Consider the following 7,840-nt stretch of genomic DNA (forward strand, 5'->3'; position numbering starts at 1 on the left):
ACAAATTAAACTGGCTCGGGCCAAAGAAGAAAAAAGGAAGTTGCTGGCTGCAGCAGAGGCCACAATGGCGTTGGATAAGAGTCATGCCAACCAAAAAACGACGTGCAAATGCCAAGCCTCTGCTTCAGTCAGTACTTTTGGAGTTCCCATGAAACGTGCTAGACTGGAATGGACCGAGTCCGAATGGTTGTCATTTAGGACTGACTTTGCTCTCGTTAAAGGGAGCTCTGTGACCACGAAAATGGCCCAACGGCTTCCTACTAAGGGCCCAGGGCAGCTCCCGGGTATTCCGTCTTCCTCATCCTAAACTGCATCTGCAACCGTTACCACTCCGGAGGAAGTTGACGAGGAGCAGATGGACGTATGGAGGTACCAATTTCCGTTGTTGGACAATATGTCTAGAATGTTTTCTCATTTCTATACAAGATGTCTAGGGAAGGTGGAGGGTTTGGCACTCCTAGCGATAGGGACTTTAGTCCAGAATACAAATCATATTGGGATAACTTACATTTAGAGCATTACATAAGAAAGCATGTTTTAGGGACTGAGAAATACTTAGAAAAAATTCTATTCATATATAGGGGGCAAGTAATTACAATAACTGAAGTAAATGACCACCACTTCAGAACTGTACATTCAAAGAAATATTTAACTGAAAATGCACGAGGCATCTTCAAGTGGGTTGCTTTTCTATAATTGATCTAAAAGCCTGGAAATGAAGGGACTTTCTATTCCAATTTCTTTCATATCAATGTGTATTTTTACATATTTAAATATGAATTCAAATGCACTGATTAACGTTTCAATTTACGTTAAGAGTGTAATATGTGCTCTTAAATGCTCTGAACACGGTGGGCATAAATTAGGTAAGATAAGTTATTTAATTTACCTTTGATAGTGCAGATGAAATACGATAGAATTAGCATATAGTAAGATAAATTTTGACACATTATCTTATATGAAATTGATTAATACCTTAAAGTGCACGTTCTTTTTTCTATTAAAGAAGATACAAAAATTCAGACTGCAGCAGATAGATCTGAATTCATTGTGTATAACAAGGTTATTCTGTGAGTACCAGAAAACTTAGTCAATGTGTGCATCCGCAAAGACACAAATTATCTGCAAGTTCAACCTGAAGACATTGGACATGCCAGCAGCAGTTTCTTTGACGTTAGAGGTAGATGTCATTCATATAAAATAATGTAAATAGGTTTTGTGAGACAGTTTTATAGATAATATAATTTTATATACGCTCTCCATTAATACATTTCTCAATGAATATTATTTCACTTAGAGTTTAAAGCAATTTGGCATTATAGGTTTTTTACTTTTCAAGAGACGTTTATTTTTTATTTTTTTTTTACAAGTACTTGGATTCTTAAAATTACTTATATCAGAGAGGGATGTGAATTTCCAAATTTTAGATGTCTACATCCATAATGAACCCCTAAAAGGACTGTTTGGGTATACCAAATTTGCAAAAGGATTTGTGCATTCGATTCATATCAGTTGTTATAATGTTGGAGCTATGCAGTTTGTTTCTACACTCACACTCAATTTGCTCATTGTCTTTTACCATTTAGTAATAAACATGACACCGTCTGGCTTCAAACTAATGCCTTTTTAATGGCAATTGTGTCTTCAAAATTCTGTTTTGAAGGTATGGAAAAGTATGTATTCTGTTCTGTGGAAAGAGAAATAAATCTTGTGAAAAAAAAGTGAATTAACAAACTATTAAGTGTGGAGCGTACTTTCAGTATTATTTTCTTGGAAATAAAAGAACCATTTAATTTGTAGAGCAATGATTACAAACTGGATAACATTTGTGGTTTCTTTTTTTTTTCTTAATCTTTAATTAATTTAGTGTATTGGTGTAGCCATTTGAACCTTATCAAACAGTTATCTGTCTTATTGCTTTCATCTCTGCAGCAACTTAATTCAATAGTGATAAACCTTAAGTAACTGCTTGATAGACAGACCCCCCCCCCCCCTCGGTTACAAACAGATGTTTAATTTAGAGAATTTAATGCAGGTGGGTTAATATTTTTTCTATTTGTTGCACTTGCTGTGCAAAGCTCTGTTCATATATATTTAAGTGTTCTGGTTTCTTTTCTGTTTGATTCACATGCTCGTTTAACAAATTATTATTTATATAAACAAGAGGGTCATGATTACCCTGGATCGATCACCTGAGTAATATGAGCTACATGTTTCAATGTCAAACTGATGATAATATATTTTTAAAGAAAGTCAGTAGGCCACATTCATGGTCAACGAAATTCAGTTTAACGATTTGTGTGCAAAACAGTGTATGTTGTCAAAATTTAAAGGCTGTATCTTAAAAAAAAAACAAGAGAAAGTAGGTCCGATTTGGCTACTTATCGAACCTGGCCGAGCTCTTATGGTCAAACACATTTTGTTCAAGTTTGGTGAAAATTGGATGAGAAATGTTCGACTTAGAGTGCGGACAAGCTTTGTGACAGACAGACTGGAATAAATCAATTATCTCCCACACCACTGTTTGGTGGGAGAAATAATTCTAAGTAAAAATTTAGATGCAGTGATAATACAATCAACATACTCTCAAGGTTAATTACCCTGACAGAGATTAAGCCAAGTAGATGTGCCAAAGTCGACCGTTTTGGTCACAGCAGCAGACTTCCATGCATGAACGCCCTAGTCATGGCTAAGGGGATGGATGTGATTACACTGAAGGTAGGTTGCTTGCCTAAGTTCGGCTTCTTAGAGTCAAATGACTCAAATGAAGTTGTGAAGTTTTTGCTTGACAACTTCACAGACTTCAGAATCTTAGAAGATTCTACCCCCTTTGTGGCAAGGTATCAAAATCGAACTGAAATTCTAAGTAAAAATTTAGATGCAGTGATGATACAATCAACATACTCTCAAGGTTAATTACCCCAACAGAGATTAAGCCAAGTAGATGTGCCAATGTCGATCGTTTTGGTCACAGCAGCAGACTTCCTTGCATGAACCCTCTAGTCATGGTTAAGGGGATGGATGTGATTACACTGAAGGTATGTTGCTTGCCTAAGTTTGGCTTCTTGGAGTCAAATGAATCAAATGAATTAAATGAAGTTGTGAAGGTTTTGCTGGACAACTTCACAGACTTCAGAATCTTAGAAGATTCTACCCCCTTTGTGGCAAGGCAGCAAAACTGAACTGAAATTCTAAGTAAAAAGGATCCATAAGCCACTAAATATCTGTGCCAGAATAATGCATCCTGTGTCATATGATGTAGGTGATAAGGTGGAACAACTATTTTAAGTTTGAATAAAATCTGTTTAGTAACAAGAGCTTATCGAACATGAAATGCCCCCTTGATGCATTCAGTAATTGCACGCAAAAGTTATTTGCTCACTGTAAAAAAAAAGTTCTACTGTTCTGTTCAATGTGACATTGACCTTTGACCTATTGATCTCAAAATAAACAGTGATCATCTGCTGGTCATGCCCTATTAAGTTTAGTGATCCTAGGCCCAAACATTCTCAAAGTATCGTCAGGAAACGTTTTAACTGCTCTGAGTCAATGTGACCTTTCCCTTTAGCCTACAGACCTCAAAATCTATAGGGGTCATCTACAGTCATGACCAACCTCCCTTTGAAGTTTCATGATCCTAACCCTAACCCTAACCCCAAGCGTTCTCAAGTTATTGTCTGGAAATGTAAATGTTCTGGGTCACTGTAACCTCGTCCTTTGAGGTACTGACCTTAAAATCAATACAGGTCATCTGCTGGTCATGATGTACCTCTCTATCACCTTTCACGATCCTTGGCCCAAGCATTCTCAAGTCATCGTCCAGAAACCTTTTAACTGTTCCTAGCCATCTGACCTTGAACTTTGACCAAATGATCTCAAAATTAATAGGGGTCATCTGCTGGTCATAATCAATCTCCCAATCAATTTTCCTCGTCCTAAGTCCAAGCGTTTTTGGTTATCGCCCGGAAACAGTTCTACTGTTCAAGATCACTGTGACCTTGACCTTTGACCTCAAAATCAAAAGGGGTCATGACAAACCTCCCTATCAACTTTCAAGATCCTAGGTCCATACAATCTTGAGTTATCATCCGGAAACCGTTAAACTGTTCCGGGTCACTGTGACCTCGTGAACTTTGAAATACTGACTTCAAAATCAATAGGGGTCATTTGCTGGTCATGACCAACCTCCCTATCAACTTTCATAATCCCAAGCCCAAGCATTCTTGAGTTATCATCCTAAAACGGATTGGTCTACATACAGTCCGACCAACTGACAGACAGACCAACCGACATCTGCAAAACAATATACCCCCCCCACCCCGCTTCTTCCAAGGGGAGCATAGTAACTGAGAAAAAATTCTATGTGAAAAGTTCCATACAAAAATGTATAACCTTCCTGACTGGTCAACTTATATGATTATAGCGACTGTCAACTGCATAACTGGTGCCACCCTAGATTTTGGACAACACCTGGATCCAGACAAGTGACAGATAAAGATCCTGGACCAAGCTTCTCACAGGTGTTGGCTGCCGCGTCAGAAGACCCATATCCAACAGTAAGTCCAAACTTGCATATGTCCGCAATTTTGGAACAGCAAAATAAAGTAGATTATAATGAACAACAAGAAAGTGAAATTAAACTGGTTTAGGCAGAAGCAGAAAAATAGAAGTTGCTGGCTGCAGCAGAGACCACATTCGCTTTGGAGAGAGGAGAGAGAGTATACATCGCTCACACATCGTAGGTTTAGTTGGGACATTTGGGTAACACTGGTGGTGCACACCTGTTCAAGTTGAAGTGCAATTTAGTGCATGCCAATAGCAGAATAACCATTGGTTAATAGCTGGGACAACAGCGAATCAAATTTCATGTGTCAATAGCGCAATGGATGCTGGAAAATATGTGATATAACAATGTGATGCAGCCAAAAATAAACAATTAACAAGAGGGCCATCATGGCTCTATATCGCTCACCAGAGTTGAACTGGCCTACTGACCTAGAGGTCATCAAGACAACCATTCTGACCAATTCTCATCAGTTTCAAACTTTAACTGTAAACTTTAGAGCGTTAACAAGATTTTCCTTTGATTTGCCTTAGTGACCTAATTTTTAACCACACATGACCTAGTTTTAAACTTGACCTGGAGATCATCAAGACAAACATTCTGACCAAGTTTCATAAAGATTGGGTCACAGATGTGGCCTCTAGAGTGTTAACAAGCTTTTCCTTTGATTTGACTGAGTGACCTAGTTTTTGACCTGACATGACCAAGAAATCATCAGGACAAACATTCTGACCAAGTTAAATAAAGACTGGCTCACAAATGTGGCCTCTAGAGTGTTAACAAGCTTTCCCTTTGATTTGACCGGTTGACCTAATTTTTGACCTAGATTCAAACTTGACCTAGAGGTCATCAAGACAAAAATTCTGACCAATTCTCATCAGTTTCAAACTTAAAGTAAACTGTGGACAATAGAGTGTTAACAAGATTTTCCTTTGATCTGCCCTAGAGACCTAACTTTTAACCCCACATGACCCATTTTCAAACTTGATCTAGAGTTTCATAAAGATTGGGTCACAAATGTGGCCTCTAGAGTGTTAACAAGCTTTTCCTTTGACTTGACTGGGTGACCTAGTTTTTGACCCCACATGACCCAGATTCGAACTTAACCTAGAAGTCATCAAGACAATCATTCTGGCCAATTCTCACCAGTTTCAAACTTAAACTGTAGACTCTAGAGAGTTAACAAGATTTTCCTTTGATCTGGCCTTGTGACCTAATTTTAAACCCCACATGACTCAGTTTCGAACTTGACCTAGAATTTATCAAGACAAACATTCTGATCAAGTTTCACAAAGATTAGGTCACAAATGTGGCTTCTAGATTGTTAACAAGGCAAATGTTAACGCACAATGCACATCACACGACGAACAATGACTAGTCACATTAGCTCACCTTGAGCACTTTGTGCTCTGGTGAGCTAAAAATGGAGCAAATTCTCGATCATACTTATCAATACCCATGTTGTGAAGGAAACTGACGAAGGGTGTACGTGGACATGGCAATGGTTACAAGAAACAAGAGGGTCATGATGACCCTGGATCGCTCACCTGAGTAATATGAGCTACATGTTTCAAATGTCAAACTGATGTTAAAATATTAAGAAAGTAGGTCAGTAGGACACATTCACATTCAATGAAAGTCGGTTTTTTAAGATTGATGTGCAAAACTGTATATGACATCCAAATTTCATGGCTGTATCTTAAAAAACAAGAAAGTAGGTCGGTAGGTCAAGGTCACAGTCAAATGACCCCTACTTTGGGTCATCAGGTAATTATAATTAAATGTATGTAATTATAATTAAACTGTCTAGAAAATATGATCCGATAATTTTTAAAGTATTTTTTTCCTATGTGTAACTCCATATAACAAGTGACCCCGGGGCAGGGCCTCTTTTCACCCCAGGGGCATAATTTGAACAACCTTGGTAGAGGACCACTAGGCAATGCTTTATACCAAATATCAAAGGCCTAGGCCTTGAACTTTCAGACAAGAAGATTTAAAAAAAAAAGTTCTTGTATAAGCCTATGTAAAACTTGGGACCCCCAGGACAAGGCCTCTTTTCATCCTAGGGGCATAATTTGAACAATTATGGTAGAGGGCCACATGGCAATGCTACATACCAAATATCGAAGGCCTAGGTCTTGTGGTTTCGGACAAGAAGATTTTGAAAGTTTTTTCCTATATAAGTCTATGCAAAACTTGGGACTCCCGGGGTTGGGCTTCCTTTTACCCCAGAGGCACAATCTATATAGAGGACCCCTAGATAATGTCATATGCCAAATATCAAAGCTCTACACCTTGTGATTTTGGACAAGAAGATTTCCAATATTTTCCCTATGTAAGTCTATTTAAACAGGGGCCATGTCTGACCCTAGGGAGATGATTTGAACAATCTTAGTAGAGTACCACTAGATGACGCTACATACCAAATATCAAAACCCTATGACCTGTGGTTTTGGACAAGAAAATTTTTTAAGTTTTCCTTTTGGTTGCCATGGCAACGAGAGTTCTGTATGGAATTTCAATTATTTGAAACATTTTGAAAGGGGGCTACCAAACGATCATTCCTATGAAGTCCGATGTAAATCTGCCCAATGGTTTTGAAGATTTTTTTAGGAATTGTTGACAAACGGACGATGCACACCACATGACAGACATCAAACGGTCACAAAAACTCACCATGAGCCTTTGGCTCAGGTGAGCTAAAAACAGACGTTATGATTGATGGGCAAAACAAAGTTTTCTACATTTCTGAGTGTGTGAGGAAAATTAATGAGAAGGGAATGGCAAAGTGTTTACTATGTAAATACCCATTGAATTATGGAAACAGGGGCAAACCAGCAATAATTGGACATTGTAAATCGAAAAGGCACTTAAGATTGGGTAAAATCTTTGGCCAACCAAAAAAAATATCATCAGGATAAATATTTTCTTGTAACAGTCCCTTTTTATCTATGGGTCACATACCAGTCAAGCCCAATCTTCATATCAAGTTTGAGGGTCCTAGGCTCAAATGCTGCATTTTTGTACTTGCATGACTATTTCTTACCCTGGAAGACTTAAATAACATTTAAAACCTATCTAATTAGATGCTGCCGAGGTATACTCATTTACACAGTATCAGTATCTTCATTAGTTACACAGATATACCCATTTTAATTTGAAATAAAGGGAGGTAATTTGACATAAAATCAGTCCATAGTTATCTTCCCTGATTGTCTCCGTCCAACTTTAGACAATAATGAAATTTAAAATGAGTCCTAAAAGTACTTACTG

The sequence above is a fragment of the Mercenaria mercenaria genome, chromosome 12 (genome assembly GCF_021730395.1).
Source record: "Mercenaria mercenaria strain notata chromosome 12, MADL_Memer_1, whole genome shotgun sequence".
Taxonomy (NCBI): domain Eukaryota; kingdom Metazoa; phylum Mollusca; class Bivalvia; order Venerida; family Veneridae; genus Mercenaria; species Mercenaria mercenaria.